This window comes from Hetaerina americana, unplaced genomic scaffold, assembly GCF_022747635.1.
Source record: "Hetaerina americana unplaced genomic scaffold, ioHetAmer1.1.p SCAF_7, whole genome shotgun sequence".
NCBI lineage: Eukaryota > Metazoa > Arthropoda > Insecta > Odonata > Calopterygidae > Hetaerina > Hetaerina americana.
Genome location: NW_027287316.1, coordinates 39,237,086 through 39,261,742, shown reverse-complemented (window position 1 = coordinate 39,261,742; position 24,657 = coordinate 39,237,086). Strand labels below are relative to the sequence as shown.

Sequence of the window (24,657 nt, the reverse complement as noted above, 5' to 3'; positions counted from 1 at the left end):
CCTTGAAGAGGAACATCAGAGTGATTTTAGACCTAAAATTTTACACTTGGAAAATAAGGGACTCAAGCTCGACTGTTTAGAGAAATTCGAAATATTAAGAAATGTGTCCGGGTCAAATATTCTCCTTAACGATGTTATAGACTCTTCCCATTCCCCCCTCCTTAACTTAGGTAAGTACCTAGGTGCTTTACCACCTGTGGTGCCTCCCCTCCCCTCACCGTCAACCACCATACCTTCCCAAGTTGGACACTCATCTCCACACCCAAACCCTTTCTCCCTCTCATCCCAATCACCTCCTAACGATTTTTTGCAAACCTCCCTCTCCCCCTCCAGCCCCCCCCTCTCACAGTTTGAAAAATGTATTTAAACCTAGACTGGGAATATTCTGTACCTGATGATGTCGATCTTCGACGAAACCCGGGTCGTACAATAAAGCTCTTCTGTGGGATAACATAGTGTATTTCATTTTGAGATTTACTTAGCTGACACCAATGCTGCATTCATGGCCCTGCTGGTGGCTCCAGAGTACTTGCATAATAATTTGTTCTGTGATATGCCCGTCCTATCCATCCATTTAAACTGCTAAGAGTTGTTAACTAACCAAGGAAGGAAACTCTGTTTACATAGTCTCAAAATTAGATTTAAATATTTCAGTTTTTAGTGAAATGGAAGGGAAGTAATCAGTACCTGGCAGCCTTCTCATCACTCCTTGGTCACTTTAACCTGGGATCACGAGAGAAGTGACTAACACAATTGGAATGGACACTATCCATATGAACACACAGAACTACACAATAAACCTAGAATATAAACTCTTGTTTCAACTGTCCTAACAGTGATCAGGGATATTGTCAGTATAAGTGTAATCCAAAAGAAACCATCAATACTCTTGCACTAAAATCTTAGGCACATTCAAACTCAATTAATTAGAAATAAGGAAGTGATAGACCCTCAACCTTTTTAGGAACCTATCTAAAAATATTGCAATGTACTAAATAAATAACGACATAGAGGAACTCCATTCCAATAATGGAATCTTAACACTTCCAACTTAATCCTAACAGTTCCAATAATGGAATCTTAATAGTAGAGTTAGACAAATAGTGGGATTGTTTCACTTCTTCAAAATAGGCAGTTTTTCTGCTATCTCCTTGCTTGAATAAAATCTCCTTCCCAGAAGCTATCTCTTTATAATGGAGAAAAGATAGCAATCTAAGGTAGCCAAATCAGGAGGAGAGGATGGATGTTGAATGAGTTGGAACCATAAGTCCAGCAATTATGCAGTGAAACCTGCAAAGGAGTTGATACAGCGTGGCCATCAAAAGATTTTTTGAGCCAATTATCATTGTTTTTCTTGTACTTCATTTTTCAAACTGGTTCATAATGAGTCATACTATGCACTTGTAATACATACATGTGTCGTTCAAAAAGTCCTGATGAAAATAATAACAAATAAATTTGGGTTATTTTTAAAATTGTTCAACATTATCTCCTTTCAGCTCGATACACTTTTAACAGCATTTTTTCAACCTTTTTAAGTAGTCAAAAAAGTAGGATCACCATTGGTACTCAAAAGAGGCTACTGCATTTGTGTTGACCTCCATGTTCGACAAGAAAAGGTTTCCACAGAGCCATTTTCTTAAAGTTTGGAAATAAAATAAGTGGCTGGGGGCCAAATCTGGTGAATTAGGTGAATGTTGCCGTTTGCAGAGCTTTCTTGGGGCAGGGGGATGTTTCACCAATCCACTGCAAAGATTTCACTTTTGTTTTGATGTCATATCCATAAATTCATGACTCAGCACTTGCTATGACCCTTGACACATGAAGGTTTCATCCTCTTTAGTGTGATCAAACAGTTCCTGTCAGACTTGAACTTGCTGTTGTTTCTGGTCTGCTGTCATCTGGCAAGGCAAGAATTTGGTGGCGACTCAATGCATCCTCAATTTTTCAGTCAGGATTTACAGCACAAACCAATCGAGATGTCACACACTTCTGCAAGTTCACTGACATTCAAACATTGATTTGCATGAATGAGATCGTTTACTTTCTTGATGTTGGGGATCATCAGTTGACATTGATGGTCTCCCAGAACACTCATTGTCTTCCCCCAATTGCTGCCCCTTTTTGAACCAGGTAAACCACTCATCACACATGGCACATTTTATAGTATCCTCACCTTGGTGATGAACTCAAAAGTTACCGTGAAGGATTAGCAGTTTTAGCAGCAGCAGAGCAAACTGCAGGATTTCACAGAACCACACTGCTCCTTCCTGATTTTTTGCTGCACTCCACAAACCCTCCTTCACATAAACGGCCATAAATAATCAACAAAACAAGATACCAAAAAATTGGTTGAAGGAGGTTATTCGCAAAGTTTCCGCAAACAATGCCTCTGAGTGGTTATTAACAAATAACCTGCTGGAGGGGCACTATTCAAGAAGATCTCTAAATCACCCACCTTCCTCAGCTTCTTGTAACCTGGCAAGTAATATATTTCAATTCTCATCCATGACACCATCCTCCAGACTTAAATCCTGAATTTCCCATTTATCAGCAATTCATACTCTTGAACATGTTGACCACTGCAGCACTATTTTAATACTGGTGGGGAGGGTATGCAATTTTGCCAATACCAATTGCAACTGAATGGGCAATCCAAATAGATGTATCATTAAAACTAGGATGAATATCTTCAATTCTATTACCTATCCAGCATTAAGATGCTATGGGTAACACACACTCAGGATTTTTATACTATTATTTGCCAATGAAAAAATTGCCTCTTTTGGCCAAGTGGGGAAAGTAATTGTAGGCTCATCAATCAATAATAGAACAAGGTCAAAAGAAACTTCCAATGCAGGATGGTGACCTCCTCCCATTAATTCAAGCAGGTGTTCTCAATAAATCAGAATGCACTTCGGTTATGTTAGTGGTTTCCTTGTAAATTGTTACGCATTTGGTTTTAAGTATTTCATGATAGGAAGCCTCCATTGGCACTGATTTTAGTTCCTCATGCCTATTTTGGTGACTGCAATGCCAGTCTTATATCTCAGTTATCCTTCTCTTCAGTGGGTGTAGACTTTCATGACTTTTACTTATGTTCAAACATACCATACACCTCTTTTAAGGTGAAGCATGAGCCTTGCTTTCCATCAAGAGTTGAGAATGATTAATCTTCATATCAGTATTTAAATGCTCCTCTTCTTGATCACTTATTGTAGTTATCTGTAAGGAAAATACAAAACTTTAATTAAAAAAGGGGAAATGGGATAGTAAAGAGTACTTCAATAGCCATGCACTCATAAGACACAACATAAAAATCTAATTAGCCATTAAAATATACAGGTTTTGCTCATGAAATAATAAATTTGGTGCCTGGTGAAACTCATCACCTACATTCATGGACAACACTAGTTTTTCTTTGGAATTTGCTGAGGAATTCCATATCAAAAATTAAAATGAGAAGGCAGACCATCCACAAGTAGATTCTCCCCTCCTTCAACACACTTTTGGGAGTAGCTATGGCAAGGAACTATTGATGGGCTTTAAAGCCTTCCCAGATCAACCATGAAAATGCCAACTATGGCTTTAGCCAGTTAAGCTACCAACACTATTCCATTGCTAAAGTTCTGCTAGATAAAGCACTCAACTAGATATCAAATGATGGATATCCATCTCAAATTATTTACATAAATTATAATATGCAATGAGGAAGCAAGATTTATTGACACCATGCAACACAAAGTAGAGAATCCCCTAATTAGAAAGTTTTACACCACTACTGACCAAAAGATCTACCCTACATTAATTTTAAATATAAGTAAACAATTTTTTTTCAGGCATGACCTATAAGCCAAAACAACACTTTCAGCAGCATTAAAAATACATTTTGGTTAAAAGCCATGCTTTAGCATATTTTATGTCATGGTGACTAGAGAATATAAATGGCCTCATAAATCTTCATTCAATGACTCATACCTTATCATTACAGAGAGCAGCCTCAGACGAAGTATGTTGAAGCATTTCCTCACTGAATCGTGTAACCAAATTCATGGCTTGTCAATCCACTGGTGCCTCAGTACGCTGACTCCATTCCAAACTATATTTAACTAGCACATCTCCAGCTCCACGTAGCCAAATAAAAATACAGCAATCAGGGGACACCAGAAAGATGAACTGATCGAATCACTTCACTGCCCTCCGTTAGAATTCCCACTGCTTCAATGAGAGTAGCCTAATATGTGCATCATGCCTCTTTGGAGCTCACTTATCTCTGCATTCCTTTTGGTTCAATCCAGGTTAACCTTTGATCCATAGAGTTGCCTATAAATATATAATGAATTCATATTTCATTAATTATACCCTTGTAACAGTTTTTACATTCTTCACAGTTTTTACATTTAAGACTCTTGAGATATCACATGTGAACATGATTCTGCTATATCTTAGGAATTAAGAATTAATCTAAGATACTCATATGCATAATGGTTTTTTACTCGTTAAAGAAAAACTCATCAAGTGAAATAACATGGTAGATATACACATATATCAGATAGAATATTTCAATTAATTTTTTCTTTGCAACTGCAAATATTTTAAAGACTTTCTTAACTCTTCACAAACTTAAATGTCATCCATACTAATACAGTTGAATTTTTTTTTTTAAATGCACTATCAATTTTACTATATTTCTAAATGCAGGAACCACGATGGGTGACCAGACTTCACAAATGTCTTACATTTAAACCTAAAGTTGGGAAGTCCAGAAAATTTGGAAAAATATCCTTCCACGAAAGATTTCTAATCGGGCAATTATTATTCTAATTTCTTCGCATCCATTTTGCTCATGGGTCAGCACCAAAACACCAACCATTCTGCTTGATATTTTATTCCGCAAGAGCTATTCAGTATATCCTTGTTTCATGATGCATATAACAGTGATAATCACTTATAGGGGCATTCAAAACTAAGTAAAATAAGCATGGTGCTCATGGTTTAGTCATGAGAAGGGAAGGTAAAAAAATTGAGAATTAAATGAAAAATCGATTTTATTGCCCATTCTCCTCTTCTGCTGGGCATCTCATTGGGTGCATGTGCTATTTTCGGTTTTTCCATTTTGTATCATCGTGCACAACGTAAGTAATTGCTCTGTGTAATATGTGAACCCTGATTTTTTTAAATTGAAACCAATATCAACAATTCTTTTGAGTAACAAACATGTAAATATGCCAACGAAAAAGGGGATATCTTTTTTATTCTACAAGAGAAAATATATATGCATTAAATTTGGTACAGAAATGCACTTGAACACAAAATAGGTTCAGCATGATCTAAAATACCATTAATAGATTGATATAAAGTACCATACAACACATTAAGCCATTTTTAAAATGATTTCTTTGAAGGAGTGGAAGGACAGTGTTTATTTATTTACAACTTTTTCCAGGGTCCTTCTGTAGTTAAATTTCAATTTCTGATAAAACAACCTACATTTCATATCTCGGTTACCTGAACTTTGACAGTGGCTTTATGGTCATACCTTGCCTGGGAATTGAATCTCCCTTGGCTCCACGGCAATAAGCTAACTCATTATTCAGTGCAAACCAAAGTATTTTTTCATTAATGTACCCAATAAGACACAATCAATTTTGCACTGGTACCATGTAAGGGTTGTTGAGCCAATCAAAGGCTGCATTACTTTAGGTGCATAAATATCATAATAAGGTTGTCGATAAATCAAAATTAAAATACTTTGGCCTTTCTTTTCTTTGAAACTGAGACCATAGCCCTGTCATGGAGTCATAAAGTTTATCTGTGATAATGGTTCACATATACGGAATCAAGAAGTGAATGAGTAAAAGAAACACTGCTAGACTTCAAGTTTTCTTATCATCACAAGAAGCATTGAAATTAAACCAGCCTAGAGAAGATTCTACATAATTACTGTATTCATAAAAAGAATTAAAAAGGATGACGGAGTATTTTAATTTTACATTCACATGATGCTACAAAACTACATTTTCATACCAATACTCTATAGAATCTAAGAATTCATGAAGTAGCACATCCATCAACATAGAAATCTATGAACATCTGAGCATTTGAGGTCAGAACATCAAGTATGCATATGCACCAACCAAAAGGGTCAACAGGAAAAAAGTAGACCTACCTAAATTTCAGAATACATGCTACACATTAACATAAATAAGTACCTCTGATACTTCGTCAAAAATGTATTTTAATTATCTGCATATAAATTGGACAATTTCTTCCTCATAAAACCTTCCCTCAAGAGTAGTGCTCTCAGGCTGCTTCTTTTTATTCATTATATTGATGTGTTGTTGACTGTTCATAGACAGACCTGCAACATTCTTCTCTATGCTCATGACTTAAATTTTCAGGAGAGTTGACAGCAACCCCTAACATTATAGCACTGCAAAGTGTCCTCAAATTAATATCCAAGCTCAGAAAACAAATTTTAATTCAACTAAATCTGTTGCCATTTTCCATTATATCCCAAAATTGAACCTCTTAACGAGAGAAATGTGAATATAATTTTATTGAAATTTTAACCTCAATAGCTGGTTTAAGTTTGTACATTTAGAAGAAGTGAAGATGTACCTGCTTAACATTAAATGGTTAAACAGTTAATTACATTATTTGTACATTGGTTCAATTTATTCTTTCAAACTTCAGTGGTACCAAACAACCAACACAGGATATAATATTGTATGCTTTTCCAGTCAAAACGTTATGGTTAATTTTGGAGAAAAAGCAGACTAACCACAGATACATTTCAAAGCTTCTGAATCAAAAAAGGCAACCCGAGAACCTAAACTTCATGAAATACTTCAATTCTGCTTATTTTCTGCCTCCATTTTATCCAGGATGCCTATTTTTTTCCTCCCTCTCAACTACAAATAGTACGAAATGTAATAACAGGGGTAACAGAATCATTTCAAATGCACACAAAATGACACTGCATAATATCAGTCCTAAATGTAAGTTATAACACCCAATTTGCCAAACCGAACCTCAATGAGATTAACTAGGTTTAAGGAAGTTTACAACACCTCTGATTAGCGATAAATGCACCTCTAGTTTGACGTCATATTAAATAATTAATGGTTGATTAGTCCAATAATATGTGAATTTTACATAATTGCATATGAAGGGCGTGAAGCAGTGTGTTTATACATTGGAAGACCATAATTGCTATAAGATGAAGCATCACAAGATAGCACCAGCAAAATGTAAATGAAGTTTTTTCGGGTCTTCCACCGGGTCAAGGCAGGGCAGATGAGTACAATGCAAGAGTCGAGCATCAAAACGTAGGCTAACACGGAAACCCTGACCCAGTGGAAGATACGCGAGAAAACTTCATATAGCAGATACACCGGGAAAGCACCAGATCTTAGTTCAAAATATACATGTAAACAAAACAAAAAGAAAAACAAGTAATGGCAGGCTCAAGTGTTCCAAGATTAGTGCCATTAAGCATTTTTGCAAATGATCTTCAATGTTTGATTGCCTCTCGATTGTCCTAGGAAAAATGTAATAACTTCCTTGCTTTTGCATTGCTTCCCAAAACCCACTAATCCCATTATCAAATGATGGACCAGCAGGGAAAAAGTAAGAAGTAAAGCACAACAGGTATGACAGACAAATTGCGGGATTAATATATACGTACTATCTATCACAATACCAATGCGCAATGAATGCCAAGCAATCCAAACACGACCACCAGAAAACCAATTCCCATGTGTCCAACCAGCTGAAGGGAGAGTAGGGGAAGTTAAACCCCACTTCAAAGGCCGTGTCCCTTCCTGTTTGGGGTAGACCCCCCACATCTCACATCCGAATACCAAGCGGCACCCTATTCGTATTTTGCATACCTTTTCACCAATCTTTTCTTTAAATACTCGAGGACCTTGTCATCTAATCTACCTCTTTGTAAAGGCTTCTTAGTGGTACGAATATTTCCCTCAGGTTGATCATATGTTTACAAAGTTGATAATATTTTGTCAGCAGTGATTTGAGCCGCTAGGCAGCAAGCAGAAAATCCGATTCCTTTGTGTGACCAAACAAAGGATAAATAAATAAAAGAAAGCTGCCGCCTGAAATAACATATCACAAACGATAATAGATTAACCCCTTATCACATATTGAAACGCCAAATCTCACCATCCCTCCTATCTGCATGATGCAATTTCTGCACAAATCATGAGGCCGTCATATTAAAAATGGTGTCCGACCCACTGGGGCCTCAATTAAAAATAGAGTGGTTATGATATGGCAGCGATTCTAATGATACCTTTAAAAAATTAATCTTCCCCACGAGAAAAGATTTAACGAGCACTTTATAATTATGATTTATTCAACAGACCATAAAATATTTAATTTTTTAGATAAGCTGATCATTCGCATAGTTGGCCCAAGTTATGGCCCAGGGTTGGGCAGAATTAGACGGAAAAACAATATTATGGGAAACAATTGTAAGCAGCATGAAACCGGTATTTTAATACCACCCATTTAAATGATTACCCCTTTTGAAGACAATACCTCTTGGAACTGAAATGTTCACATGAGCAAGGCAATATCAAATCCAAAAAGGACCTACTGAACCAACCGCAATGAGAAGAAATATTTCTACACATTCTTTTGTCGAGGAGATCCAAAAGCAACCCCTCGTACATTCATCGTAGGTCCGTTCGACGATTTGGAATAATCTTCCGGTTTGACAAACCAGCCGATAATAAGGCATTAGCCCTTCTGACGTAGCTTGGAAGGCCCCCGCCTAGAGCCTAGGGAAGCGCACGCGTCTCAGGGCAAAGGGCTCTTAAAAAACTTCTAAACGGGCATCGTGGCCGTGGTTCCTTAAAGCGCCCGCGCCTAGTTTGACTAGTTACGCTCTGCGTGACCGAGATTAGACAAACGTCCCAGCCTAGGGTAAGACCGCAGACCCGAACCAGCGGCCGTGCCTGCTTGGATTTAGGAAGGGGAGAGGTACGCGTGATGCTATTGCTGTAATGAGGTAACTAATCGAGAGGAATATATAACACAATCAGGACGTATTTGCCCGTGTCGCAGATTTCGAGAAGGCGTTTGATATAGTAAATTAGGAATACCTAATGAGTAGATTGCAGAAAGTAGGAATAGATTGGAGGGCCAGGAGGCTAATCCGCAACCTGTATGTCTCAGACTGCTCAGGTGCGAGTGAGGAACGGAGAGTCCAGGTGGGCAGTGTTAGGAAGAGGTGTAAGGCAGGGTTGCTCATTAGCACCGTTGTTGTTACATGTATATGCGGAGGAAATGATTAAAGAGGCATGGGAAGAACTGGAGATAGGAATGAAAGTCGGCGGGGAATTCGTAACATCAGTTAGGTTTGCTGATGACCAAGCTTTAGTTTGTCAGTCAGCCAAGGGGCTGCAAGCATTGGTGAGTGAATTGGAAATTCAGTGCGACAGGTATGGCATGAGAATCAATATTAATAAAACAAAGGTTATGCGATTTTCTAAAAAGAAAAAGGCCAAGCTTAACATTAAAATAGGAGGGCAAAAACTAGAGCAGGTAGAACAGTTTACGTATCTCGGTAGTGTCTTGGACCAACACGGTCAAAGTAGTTGGGACGTAAGGAGAAGAATTGCGCTAGGCAAAGAGGCTTTCACAAGGATGAGGGAATTGATGACAGGGATGTTAAGACTCGTAAAAACTCTGATATGGAGCGTAGTTATGTACAGCGCGAAAACGTGGTCACTGCAGCAGGAGGATAGCCGTAGATTGGAGGCTTTTGCAATGTGGGTGTGGAGAAGGATGGAGAAGGTGAAATGGACCGAAAGGAAAAGAATGAGGAAGAACTTGGTATGGAGGGCGAGGCGAGAGAGAGAGGGTTGGGATAAATCCTAAGGAGGCAATAAAAATGGATGAAGGGTGTATTCATCGGCAGAGGGATGTTTAAGACTGTAATATATGGGAGGTAATAGGTAAACGAGGAAAGAGCAGGAATAGGATACGGATGTTGGACGGGATGAAGGGAGGAGAAAAGTACACCAAGATGAAGAGGGATTTGATGCAGAGTAGGATACATGATTTTGTATTTTGCTAGGAGTCACAAAATATTTATTTGGTAATTGTGTCCATGCAAAACCTACCTAACCAGTAGATTACTTAATAATAATAATACAGGGATTGGTATCAAGTAAACCAAACTTTGACAAACCTGTGTAGCATTTACAACTTCAGTCACCATCACTCATGTCTTCCCTAGAAGATCAGTGTTGAGGAGTGAGTTACAGAAAAGTCAAGTCTGCAAACACTAACCCAATAAATTTCTGTGATTAACATTTGCGCAAAGGTTGGATTACCTCAAAGTTGGTTTTGCTAAAAGCGGTTTTTCATATTATTGCGTATTTCAAAACATGTATGACACCATGCACTCTGTGAATTGTTTCTTGTTTAAGTCCCCATTGATAAAATACATTTTCAAAACTTGCTTGAAAACTACGACAGTGGGGACATCAAAACACTTGAAAATATGAGGCAGAATGTGTTACAATAAAAAGATTTTACAATACATTATAATATACCATTATTATATGGCACTTCATATAAAGTCACCCAAAAAAAGTCTCTTCTTGTAAAGGCCACCGACAGAGTCGACGTTTATTTGGCTGCTGTAGAGATTCTGCACGCAAGGCAGGCCGGGACAAGTGCAATTTGCCTTTGAATGCAGATTTGCATTTGTCACGTCCTGCTCCACGCACAGCTTTCAGGATCCACGCCTTCTGGGCTGGAATATTCTCACTGCAGGATGAACAGTAACCAACATGCTTCTCACACATGCATGGGTGCCGGCAGGTTGAAATATATTGAGGGAGCAAAGGAATAATGATGACGGCACACAAAACAACACCTCTTACCCTTTTACTCATCTTCCACGAATAACTTCCTCTTATCACATATTCTCAGTATTAAGGCCAGGTCAACAATATGAATTAAAGTTTGAGTAAAATAGTAAGATCAACGGAAATCCAGGGCTCTCATGAATTCTGCAAACAGCAATGAAGTGATACATAAACGAATTAACGAATGGAATGCCTTCGAAAATTTTCCAAATCAGTTACAATTATTTAGTGACCTGAATTTCACCATGGCCAACCACCAGTGCACTCAAAACCAGTTACTGCTGACTCCGGCTCCCCTAGATAGGCCGGGACAAGTGCAATATTTGCGATATTAATGACAATATTGCCACGGGTCACGGACTAGCCAAGGGAACCGATGGCGATGCTGTTTCTTGAGGTAGATTTCAGTTAATTTCAGTTACTCCGCCCATTGGTGAAGTTTACAGGTAATCCCTGTACTCATCGCAACAAGGGTTGGCGTGATACTTCTCATCGGAACAATAAATATTAGAGGGCGCCGAGTGAAAATCTTGTCCAGTCCAGTTGCCTCCATCCATTTTTCTATGTTTTTTCTAAGCATTCTTCACAACCCCATACAAAATAATACTAAGTAATCTATCTACAGTTTAGTTTGAAAGGCGAGGATAGGGCTCACTTAATAAATACTGGGCCCACTGAAAGACGAAATACACATCAAGGTAAGAGGACCCAGCCCCTTTCCGAGGAAGATCTTGTATCCGAAAAAATAACATTTTGGGTGAAACGGGATACCCAGATGCGTCACAAGGAATCAAATCAGAGTGGCCCAGCGCTCTGATCACCGGACTGCCACTCCTAAAACCCATAACAGCAAACATAAATTGTTTGAAACCCAAGGTGGGTTCATAGTCCTCTCCTTCGGTAGTGCGAGGAAATAAGGGCGAGCAGTGTGTGGTGAATGAGGAAAACGAGAAGTAATCATGCTTGTAAATACGTGGCGGCAACTGTACATATAGCATGATAATCCTGGGATTGGCCTGGGAACATGCATAGCCCAATGCATAAATTCAAAAATTTAAAGATGAAATATTTCCTTTGACTTCATTCACCAATTGATTATCAATAAAACCTTCCAAGTGATAAAATACTTAACCAGCAGAGTAGGACAGAGCTCTGAATTCCTTGTATTAGCTTTGTATCCGATAAATTACCAGTTAAACCTACAATGAAATTAGTGGTGCACATTTCTTACAGAGAGAAAACGCTACTGAAATCGCATTAACCTACAAATATCCATATCCCCAAATTTTTCCAATTTCTCATAGGTAGACATTTTCTATGATTAACGGAATGAATTTATTTTTAAATCAGGAAGAAGCTCTGCTTATAATGGAGAAAATGCAACAGCAAAACTAATCAAAGAATTATTAATCGCGTCATCTGTTATCATGTTTCAATTCATAGCAATATATTGCCCATATTTAGGGGAAATCAATTATTTACTAATTCAATATTTTTTTATACAATGATTTCGGTCCAGGTAATTGCTGATACAAGTGCTCGTTTTTTGTCCGACCAGTCATTTTACTAGCATATAAGACTGATAATATGATTTCTTCTGAGAATACATGGACTTCGACATTAAATCATCTTTACAATTTCAGCTTGACTAGTGGAAATAACTCAATATTTTCAAAATCAGAATCTCTCAACGTATCAAGTCGTAACATGCAGCCCAGGACGAAAGTTCCTGACGTTTCACTTATCAATCAGTGGCACACTGTCGCTCCATATTTCTAAAAATTAAAGTTTACCATTATTTCGCAAGAGCATTAACCTCTCACAAACCTCATAAAGGCAAATTCACAGTACCTTAATCATTTCTTATACGCTTCTGAGATTATGGTGAAAAATGAACAATAGTACGACTAAGCCATGGAAATAAAATAAAAAAAGTTACGATTTTTGAAAACACTGCAAATAGCATTGCCACTCAGCGTATAAAATCCTATTAAGTCATTCCTAATAAGAAGAAATCAAAATTAACTCAAGACTATTTTTTGGTGAATAATAAAGTTACGTATTCCAATTCTTAAGCATTTTCATTTCATCTACAGCTTCGCCTTTCTTTTCACACTGATGTTACATACTATGCATGGCGGAAAATACATATGGAAATTACATCTCTTACAGATAGAGAAAACAAAATACTAATATTATTACAATTATAATATTAGTTTCTTGCTTCCATCCCAAGCAAGTGATCAGGGTTATTACCGTGATTCTTACAAATTTAATTACACAGCGAAATAACTAGATAACCAGGTGTTCACTTATACATACATATATCAGTAGCATTTACCAAAGTAAACAAAGGACTCATGCTTTTAGATTTGGGTCTAGTGTGCTGGATGAATTCAACGCACTCCATGGAAGAGTTTCCATGGCTTGTTGCCTCCCATAAAAGATCATGAGAATAGCTCCAGCTGGTGTATTGGGGATCAGCTACAATCATTGATGATGACCTATCACAATTGCGACTTTAAAATTGAGAAATCACCAACTTCTGCGATGATTCAAATTTTTCTCATGCAAATGTGCCGCATCCGGATGCCTTGCTAAAGACCTTGGCATGCATTGATCTTTTAAGTTAGCTCCGAGAATTAACCATTTCTTTCTTACGGAAATTTCGGATAGCTTGTCGAATCTATTTTGGTTTCTTATCTGTATTTCTTAGTTATTGAATCCCCGAATTTTTTCATTGACCTGAGCCACAAGATTCAATTAGCAAAAACGTCAAATTAAGAGTAAATAAATAAATATATATAGCTTTTTATTAGTACTTTCCTGATGTGCATAGAATGTAACAAGTTGTTTTACTTAGTTTCCCAATATTAATTCCTATTCCTTCATCATCCGATTTTACCATACGATACAATCGTATAATCCTTAATTTTCAAACTTCAATGACTCAAACTCTCTCTTTCTTCACGCCAATCCTCGAATATTCAACCGTTAAATGATTAAACATTTATAGGAATCAAACTTATACCACAGTCGATAAGTCGGACGTAAACTTCGGTAAAATGGCTTCGCGAGGACTACGTGATCGAACTTCCCCGCCTAAAAATGCATGCATTTCGTCTTTGAGAATATTAAGCTTAGTTGTCTATCAACCACTTTGGTTAGGTCGGAACACGCTCGGGTCAAAATGCTCTCTTGCATGGATCACTTGTGAGGAGCCAGGCGGCCGGAGGGGCAGAAACGAGTTAAGAGAATCGCGGGCACGACTTACGATTCCACGAATATTTTCAATTATTTTAATTTTACTGTATTTAAGTACTATTTATGTGCAACCACTTTGTAGGTGTCGGATGCAAGAACAAGACTACAGAAAGGGTTTGATGTGACTAACTGAAACACTACATTTACGCCAGGATCGAAATAATTGAAGGTTCTTCCAGCATCCTCAAGGTCTTTCCGGGGACTGTTGCAGATTGACTGCGAAGAAAACATCAGAATAATCTCCCATCCAAGTGTCGTGTAGAACAATCTTGATCCAACCCAGAAGAATCGAGCCCGATTCCAGCAGTCGTGCGGTTACAACGCACTGGACAGGGATCAAGAAGTTTAGAACGTGCCTGTTTAGTCGCTAAACCTAGATTACACATTTTAATGCTTCAACCGGTAGCAATAACTATTTATCTCTTTGGGTGTTAATACAGCGTACTGTCCACCAAAGACCAACCTTCTGCACTTTGTATGGATAGATGAAATGGATTATTTCGGCTCTGACAACCGAAGTAAACGATTTTAAGCTTCCACGTGAAAAGGAGGAAAATTTAGTGTTGTCGGCAGAAGGCTGAGCAGGATAATATGTGTATCGCCTTTGTTTGTTCCTCCAGGCAGAAGCGTTGCGACGTCCTGGGCAACGAGAGCTTCCATGGTAGCACTAGCATAGATTCCTGGTATCTTTACGGATTCGTCTAAAAAAAGGCGTCACACATTGGCCACCAGCGATATATTTTAACATCCGGCAAGTTTAATAGTGCCAAGTTCATCGAATAATTTACGCAGCTATTTTGTCTCAGTGGTAGTCATGTGGTCCCACCCATATAACCCTTACGCCTGTCTGGGCTGAAAATGAATCCCGGCAAGTTATATTATAATAACCTGGACATGTGTAATTCACACATCAGGGTAGGGTTTCCAGCTCCCTTCGCAGTGCAGCCTGAGGTTTCCCATAAAAATCTGTCACCCGAAATATCATACAGCTCGGGTGTGCCCATAGGCGTCATCCGAATTTGAAACGAGGCCTTCCGGTCCTACCCGCATCAGTCTTTTCACAACGTGCCCTTAAACCATTGAATTTATATCTAATTATAAGATGGGGGTTCAATTTAAATTTTATTTTAAATTAATAAACGTCAGAACTTCTACCTGGCAGAAGAATAACCTCTCATTATATCAACTATGAAATAGTGGAGAACGTGTTATTTGCTGGGAATTGAGAATATCCCAAAAATTGACTCGAAAAAATAAAAAAAATGGAGGATTTTGCTTTGAAATCCAATGAAATACATTCACTGTTCTATAATATAAAAAGTTACTTTTAGAAAAGTTCCGGACGAAGAAAATAAATAAGGCACCAAGAAAGATATCCTTCTACACGATATTGAATTCGAATTTCTCAGGTCGCGGCGATACCCCGAAAAAGTTACGCCTCGTAACCTCGCCACATCGCGACACAATACGCAAGACTTACGTCTAACGGTTGCATCAACTCAAGTCCTTCAAAGAGGACTTCTGAGGTCCTTTTTTCTAATTGTTTTCATATATTTTCCTCTTGAGCGTAGTTCTATATTACGAGTATATAGTTCAAAATATGAATCCTAAAAAGACTTCAGGTAAAATATGTTACAATGAGAAAATTAAGATAAATTAGTATAGGAATCCAATTTGTTGTTATAGACAACTTTGTTTGTAATACTTTTGGAAGCAATAGTTTCTCGGAAGCTTCCATTAAATGAACTGGATTCGGAAGTCACGTCAGAATCCGACAATTCATAATGTCCATAAGTTCATTCAAAGGTAATACGAAGTCGGGCATGTCTATCTCAGAAACTTCCTCCGCAACGAACTCGCATTCAAACTTCAGTTCGCGAGGCCTAGTTAAGAACTTGTTTGTTGGGATGAACCCGAAGAAGGCAGGGCAAGCAGATGCAGGATATACTGGGAGGAAATCTGATGCTTCAACTATGATGTGTTGAGGGGAGAATTTTGGTATGGCGAGGTAGAGGGAGGAAAAGAATCTGCATTTCGAAATTGAATTACGGGAAGTAGAATAATTGCACAGCTAAAGGAGGGTTATTGTGATATGTTCTATGAGATTTAATTTGAGTCATGTTAATTATGGTTCGGGAGTACAGTCATGTACACTGTCAGCGTCCATTCAAAACCAACCCTCACCCAGTAGACTGCTACTAATAATGTATTAAAAAAACACCTTTAGGCATTTATGCATGACTAAAGAGAACCCTTAACATTGCCAATTACGAGTGAAAATACGTTTAAGATAACCATTTCTAAGCTAGATTTATTATTAAAGGAACGGCAAATCACCCAAAGATTGACCAATCACCCACTAGACCACGAGCAGTAACGATATTTCTGTTGTTTTCCCCGTTATCAAATTCTCACTCCCGTAAAATTGTCACCTAGTTGACCGAAATATCGGTATGGAGTTTCACAAAAATCAATATTGTCCATAGAATTACGATATCGCAGTAATTGAAAAAAACGACCAGAGTGTGGGATTCCCCGAGGTTTCTTGAATTCCTCCAGCATCCCCGTGAAGCTAACTAGTTTCTCGCAGCAATTTTTAAAAAAACCCAGCGGATTTTCTCTAAACCTTGTCTAATTCATTCATTAAAGTTTTCTCCAATATATATGACATGCTTGGGTGAAACGGGATGCCCAGATGCGTCACCTGGAATCAAACTCGAGTAGCTCAGCGCTCGACCCACACTATACAACGCCCAAAATTCATAAACGCTTGCCGCGTATTCTAAATTTGGCCTCATTTAAGGAAAGTAAGCCTCTCTCTAACGTTTTCAATACATTTTCCTACGACTAGTTATATTGAAACTTAGCTTCTTTCAGGAAAACTCGTAAACACTCTAATGCGCGGTTACCCATGCAATCCGAGTTTACTTTCATATTTCTGAGATTTAAACATTTTTAACCTTGGGGGTTTTTTCTTATCTTTCGCTGTATTTCGAATCCAGATTTAGAGGTTTTTGTCCCATTGTATTCAAGTTCGACTTTAATACTCTAACAAACTTCAGTCAAAAGGCTGATTTTCACAATAACAGCATAATTATTATTAAAGTTAAAATTTCAATCTTGAATTGCTAATACTTTTACGTATTATATTTTGTAACCCAGAGTGAATATTTGACTTTTAAACTTAATCGAAGCCTCAACAATATTACTCTTACTTCTATTCATTATACAATTATTTATGATTAAAGGTTTCATTTCGGTGGTGGTACACTTCCACGGGTCCCTTTAAATGCATTGACCAAGAATAACGATGGTATAAATTATCCCGAAAGTGGCCAAATTTGTGAGGAGTCGAACGGAATTCGAAAAGTATATTCTGTCAGGGCGCGACAACTACCATTTCCCGAAAAAGATAAAGGAAAAAGGCCGTCGTCATTTCGGAACGGCACTTCATTATACCTCAACAGTAAGGTTTAGGGGTTTACCCAGAAAATTCGAAAATAAAACATCAAGAGTCGCAGGAAACCGCAACATAAAACATGACAAATTCCACGGAAAAAAGATCTCTCTTTCCGAGAGAGAGAATCTGAGAATCTGGCTCCCCACCATCCCCTCCCACTATTTCAATCACAATTTGACTTAAAAGACCATTTCCGACGACGTGTTTTGGGAAAGTAATGAATGGCACTGTTATGTCGTTAGGCTTCAGGGATTTGAAATGAGTGGTAGGCAGTACCGATCGGGAGTAGCAGTTGACCAGGAGTTCCTTCGGCGAGAATGGTTTCGGGGTCGACTTCTGACCGCTCTGAGGGGAGAAATGTGCCGAGGGGAGAGAGGGGGAAGGGTCGGTTTAGGCCGTGAAAAGGATGGGAAAGGACCAGAAAAAAAGAAGGTTCGAGGTTGAACTAGAAAGGGAGGAGTGAGGAAAAAAGGGGCGGAGGTGGAGGCGGACGAGTTTGCTATAGGTCCTGCCAGGGGCTGCAGCAGTCAAATACAACGTGGTCGTGTGAATAAGAGCGTATGTGCGAAGGTTTCGCACAGGGTTTAAGGGGGAACAGGGTTTGAAAGCGCTTTTTTTAGATCGAGAATTGGCCAAGCACGCTCTGGAATCTTCCGTCAACTTCCTAAACCCATCGCCCATGTAAGTCTTCGAATAACCGTCCATATTCGGAGACAAAAGAAATCAGAAGAGGAACTTGTGTAAATTATTTGAGAGGATGAGAAAAGCCCGACAAGCTAACCGACAACATTCTTCTCTCTCCCGAACCAGGGAATCCAAAGTATTTACGATAGTATTGTTGTGGCGACGGCGGTTTATAGATACACACGGTCGGTCAATTTCTAGTCCATAGTATTGTGAATGTATTAATTAGTTCTACCTTAATTGTGAATTCCATAAAAATCACTAATCACCCGAAGAGCGATACAACCAGGTTCTGAAATTAATAATACAGCCATCCCCGGGGGGCAATGCTGAGGTGGTAAAAGAATTTATCTGTCATTAAGCATGTCGGTAGAACGCTTTATTGTTACTCCACATGCACGCTAAATAAATATACGCCCTCTGAAAATAATTTCGCAAGACTGTTTGCCATAAATATCCAGATAAATCTCATTCTGTCGCCCCTTAAGGGAGACCAAGACACAGAAATACATTTCTGTTCAAGGAAAAATTATGAACGTACTCTCCCTTAGAGCAGTAGACTGAACAAAAGCGGAACATCGTGGTTAACATAGATTGGCATAAAGAGCACTGGGAGTAAAAATAATCAAAATTCTCTCACCCATTATCAAATGCTAACTATATTATTGTGAAAGGGTGGCCTTAGTGCGCTTATCATGTTATGAAGCCATAAAGTTGACGAGGTATTTCGCTACTCTTTTTAACTACTCGAACACGATTCTCCTTTGACAATCTTGACACATTTAAGACTAAACCACTACGTTACTCTCGGGTACCATTAACGGTGGGATCGAATGGCGAAAATAAACTGCGAAATACGCGAGCTCTTCAATAAATAAAAGCATGCTCACACACAAAGAAAATGGATTTGAATATATAGTATTAAACCAGGATCATTGATTGCAAATAGTAAAAATGTTCAGTCATCGAATGCCAAGAGTAAAAATGATTTTTTGTCAGCAAAACCCAAACGGCAGGTTCCCGTCAAATCCATTCCAACCAACTACTGATTGTAAGCAGTGCCATTCCAAAAGGCTCCCCGACATACTGTGAATACATTAACGGGATTTCCGTCGAAGTGGCTATTCAGTTGATTCTACTTTATGAAATCTGGAATGGACGGATTCGTACCCTAAGAGGAGCGTTCGCCTCATGGTTGTTACAGGCCTCAAATCTGTTAAATGTCTCGGGAAAACGTCAGCTATCAACAAGCCGTCCCTTTCTCCGTTCAGAAAGTTCTGAGAAACCACTTGAGCCAAATGGGAAGGAATTGGACCCTCTTCTTTGAAGGTGAGTATTTTACAGGGCAGGCTGAGAAAAGGTTGACTCCAACTCCGCCTATCTAATAGTCAATCGGTTTGACTTGACCATTCGAACTTCATCTACATCGTTTCGAAGATTATTGGACGTAATTGTCTACAGCCTTTCAGTGGCAATGTTTGGTATTACATGTGCTGAAATTCCTGCATAGCAAGAAAACATTCAAGTCCTGGTAGTTCAAGACCTTTAATAATTTTTTCTGTCATTTTCTGGCCTTTGCAATCCACAGGATATACATTGAGAAAAAGAAGACAACAAGTGTGAGGAATTTTATTTAAATGATGTCACCGGGGGAAAAATAATAAAATATTAATCAGGTATTGAATATGAATACGATTAGATTCTATTTAGATCTACCAGACAATATTGATGGCTCATCTGCCGGCTAGAATCCTTAATGTTCAATTGACTGCGGTCGCTTCTGCTCGGAGAAACGTGACAACAAAGCTATTATCAAGTTTTTCCGAGCAGAAACTACCCCAGATAATAGACCATCGACCCCACAACACATCCATCCGCGATCATTGAGAACGACTTGTCTATCGGACGCCGCAGTCATATCGATGTCAAACGGAACCTTAAGTACAATACATTATGTTGAAAATAAAAAGTGTTGCAGTCCCTAAAAAACTTTTTGATAACGTTACCTGCGAAGAAGCTAATGTGGTTAAACATTCGTTGTTATTTCAAGAATGAAGAGAAATCAAGTGTGCATACGAAAAATTATAGGTCTCATTAAGAAAAATGTCAAAAAGTTTATTATCATTAACTGCAACCTACGTAGCCGGGGAGTTTAACGTTACCTATCAACTGGCTTTACCACTCCATGAAGTTTCATTGAATAATTAATGAAATGGTATGTACAAAATACCAAATGAACGGAAGAGTTCTTTGGACTTCAACATATAGATCATAGAAGTAATTTCGTTTTTATATGTAATTATCCCTCGAGATGTTTTACAGTACCAGAAGGGTCATGTCCACGTATTAATTCCAGGCTATTGCTGCTTAAGCAATAATCCACTCCTAAATGGCATTCAATCAAGACCTGCTCATCTGTGTTGTTATCAACGCGAAAAAAACAGTTAGGCACAAACATTAATGCAGTGAAACTGCATAGTCGATCGATCATGTGCATAACCGGGAACAGCGGATGGAAAATCAAGATAAGAATATAATAATTCCTGGGACTCACCGAGCTAGAAAAGAATCTCTAGGGCAGCCAAGCGTCTCCAGCAGGAACGAGAAGCCAAAACCACGTGCTGCCACCGGTGGTCGTGTTTCTCCCGCCACCTGCTGCCGCCGCCACCACCGCCGCGACGATCGACCACCTTCCCCTCCCGCTGGCCCTCTCTGCAACCATCCCTTTCCACTACCACTCTCCTTCCATTCCGCCTCTCTGCCGAAAGCGGCGAGGCTCACACATAAAAGGGGCCCGGGATATTTCAAACCGACGCACGGCGGCGTTTCGTAGTTGCCGGTGCGTCAGGAAAAATGTTCCACGGGCGAACTTCAAAAAGTTGACTCTCCCGCGCGTTGAAATCTCTCTCCTCCGTCACAAGAAGCCGCGTCGGTTCCAAAACACGCCTCACACCACACAGGCCGTTTCATCACGTAGGGAACACGGGGCGAAGCGGTTTATGACGCGAAAGAACTCGCGAAAACGTCGATTGGGATAGGATGTCTTTTCCCTCTCTCCCTTTTCTCCCAATGTTCTGTCCAGCGTTTCTAACTCGTCCTATCAAAACGATACAGTCGCGGTTGTGAGATGATTCCTGCACACATCACTTGCAAAACCTAAATATCGGGGCTGCTGTTAAAGGACGAAACTCTTAGATCTTGTCTATTCCCTATGTTAAATCTTTTGAATGGAAGCTACCTTCTCACACGCTTCAGCTATTGGCGTTGAAAATGTTTGAGAATGTCAATCAATTGTCACCTTTCATTCACTCTTTGTTCTCAGCCTGATAAGTCCATTTGCCTCGACGTAGGAAGTCTGTTCAAAAAGTATCACGACTTTTGTGTTTTTTTCAAAAATTATTTATTTATTCATGAATATCTATTGTGTCCCTTTCAAAGTAATACCCATTAGATATTATACACTTGTGCCAACGTTCTTTACAATCCTCGAAGCACTTCAAAAAATCAATTTTTGTGATCTTGTTCAGCTCCTCCTTCCATGCAGTCTTTATCTCGTCTATCGTAGCGTAGTGTCGTTCTTTCATCGGCCTCTTCAGTTTCGGGAACAAGAAATAGTCACTGGGGGCCAGATCTTGGGAATACGGTGGCTGCGGCATCATTAGTGCGTTGTTTTTGGCCAAACATTCGCGCACAAGTAATGATGTGTGAGCAGGGGCATTGTCATGGTGCAAAAGCCAATTTTTGTTCTTCCACAAATCCGGGCGTTTGTGGCGGATTGCTTCGCGCAAATTGCGCACAACTTGCAGGTAATATTCCTTATTTACCGTTCTACCCTGTGGCAAGAACTCATGATACACCACGCCCCTGCAATCGAAGAAAACTGTAAGCAAAACTTTCGACCGAACTTGGCGCGCTTCTTCCGGTCTTGGCTCGTGCTGCAGCTTCCATTGGGAGTGTGGGAGTTTCCACGTCATAACCAGACACCCATGATTCGTCACCAGTTATGACCCTCCGGAGCAAATTTGGTTCGTCGCGGACAGAGTCATTAGCAATGTTAATGCGTTGCTGTTTTTGGTCGAAATTGAGCAATTTTGGTACGAATTTCGCGGCGACCCGTGTCATGCCCAAATCATCGGTAAAAATCGAATAGCACGAGCTAATTGATATGCTTAGGTCCTCAGCAACTTCTCTAATGGTGATTCGACGATTGGTCAATACTATTTTCTTCACTTCATCAATGTTTTCGTCTGTTGTTGACGTCCTCGGGCGTTCTGCACGCTCTTCGTCGTTCAAATCTTCTCGGCCCTCTGCGAACATTTCGTACCACCGATGAACGTTGCTTCGGTCCAAAGTAGCTTCTCCATATGCCACAGTCAACATTCGGAATGCGTCCGCGCACTTAATTTCGTTTTTCACACCAACTTTGCATGTTCTTTGATCCATTTTTTGGAACAGGCAAAAATCGAAGACACGCCAAAACACGTCCAAGCAAAACAGTTGTCAACAATTAACTGAACTTTCAAAATGGCCCAAGTTTTCGGCATAAGGGAGAGGCATAAGTACCAACATAACACCATAATAAAATCGAAATTGAAATAAACGTAAACCGCAAAAATTCAAAATTCGCGATAATTTTTGAACAGACCTCTTATATGCATTGTGACTGTCCATTTCATCGAACACACACAGAATACGCTGAATTGAATCTACAATATAGAGATTTAGGAGCAGATGAAGTCTAATTCCTTACTGTAGAGGTTCGAGGATAACAGGGCTGAGAAGGACATCTCCACGCGCAGGCAATGGAGAGAATGGTTCACTTGCTATAGCGGAGTCACCTTAACGTGGGGCACCTTCGAGTCGGAAATCCAGAGGCAGTCCTATTCAAACAAAACCCGAAACTAACCAAACCGAAATAGACGAAGCAGGAAGGGAATGCATGCTTTCAGTCCATCCGAAAGGCTCCCAGGGTATGAATTGGGCGAACCCACCGAATACACTGCGACGTTATTCCCAGTTTTTTTCTCGTGAAGGTGGGCAGCCAGCAGGCGGCGCTCGTTCGGTCGTCACCGGTACTGCTACTACATCGTAGCCCCAACGAATCGCGGCACACCACACCGGAGTACCCCGCAGGCTTTTCTTCTTTCGGGGAGCGCGCTCAGGATCGAGTGACCGTCGTCGCCGAATGACCATCCCCGTTAGCCGCTCGTCATCTCCGTGGCCCCAGGGGGAGAGATGCTGGAAAGAGGAAGCCGCACGCAGGGACCGTTCCAACCGTCTCAACTGCTCGACCTCAACTCCGAGACGACCCTCCGAACACTGAAAAACAAGAGAGGCGGCGTTTAGCAGGAGGGGGGAAAATCTTGCAAGGAGGAGGGGGCAGGAAGGGGTGGGAAGTTCTCCCTTACCTTCACTCCCCTCTATTCCTTCCCACCACTCCCCATGCATCCCACCCCGAAAAAGGCACCCTCCCCCCACGCCCGACCCTCTGCAACCGAACCCCAACCACCACCCCCTTCGCCCCAATCCTCTCAGTTGTGTGTCCGCCCATGAGAGGTGGGGAGGGTGGAAGGCGAGGGCCGGAGGAGAGGGGGCGTACAGAGTTGGGGCTTTTTGGGGGAGGGAGTAGTTTTGGCGATACGGGAACTGGGAGAAGTGGGAGAGGATGAGGGAATGGCCTCCCCATCCCTCTCTTCGTTCTCCCCATCCTGCGTATATGCCTTTCGAGTGGAGAAAGTAGGGGAGCAGAAGGAGAAGAGCGGTGTAGGGTGGGGGAGAGGGTGAAAGGTCTCTCCTCCCCGAGCCATGCCAGGTAATGGGAGACCCCCGTGTGCGCGATCGGAAGAAGGGGGAGGTGGGGTTTTTGAAGAAAAGCTTCCCCAGGTCTGTCAGTTCACCACCACGGTGAGTCTACCCCTCTTCCCTGCCTCTCGCAACCAAGCCATTCCCAGCCTTCGAAAATCTCTTTCACTCTTTCTCTCCTCATAGCATGGACAAAAGACTATACGAGTTTGGGACAGGAAATAGGAGTGGGGGGGACCGTGGGTGGAACGGGGGGGGGGGTTGGCGGGGAAGAGAGAGAGGGCGTGGAAGGGACGGTAGGGAGTGAAGGGTAGGAAAAGGAGGGCGAGGCAACCCCTCTCTCCCATCAGGCGAAATTTGGACTGCCGGTCTCCACACGAGTGAAAAGGGAGATTCCTTTAAACAAAACAAATACCTCGAAACGAAAATAGGCGTGTGCGTCCGTACGAAATGAGTGAAACTGAATCAACGAAGTCTCTTTTTCATGATTCTAATCGAAATAAAAATAACATGACCCTTCACACCGTCCTCTTTCTGGGTAAG

At 40.2% G+C, this 24,657-nt stretch overlaps 1 protein-coding gene and 1 long non-coding RNA gene across 2 annotated transcripts in view; both read right to left on the bottom strand.

Annotated features, from left to right (window-relative positions):
• Window positions 1-422: 422 nt before the first annotated feature.
• Window positions 423-22,259, bottom strand: LOC139696584 (uncharacterized). Its single transcript, XR_011702632.1, has 3 exons — window positions 20,867-22,259; window positions 3,979-4,323; window positions 423-3,225 (listed from the first exon to the last, which is right to left on the bottom strand). It is a non-coding gene; the product is annotated as an uncharacterized lncRNA (long non-coding RNA).
• A 5-nt stretch (window positions 22,260-22,264) lies between these two features.
• The window catches only part of LOC139696641 (uncharacterized), a 282,301-nt gene continuing 279,908 nt past the window's right edge, over window positions 22,265-24,657 (bottom strand). Inside the window, exon 5 of the mRNA XM_071595450.1 lies at window positions 22,265-23,631. The gene's annotated coding sequence lies outside the window, so the exon portion shown is untranslated. The remainder of the gene's footprint in view (window positions 23,632-24,657) is intronic.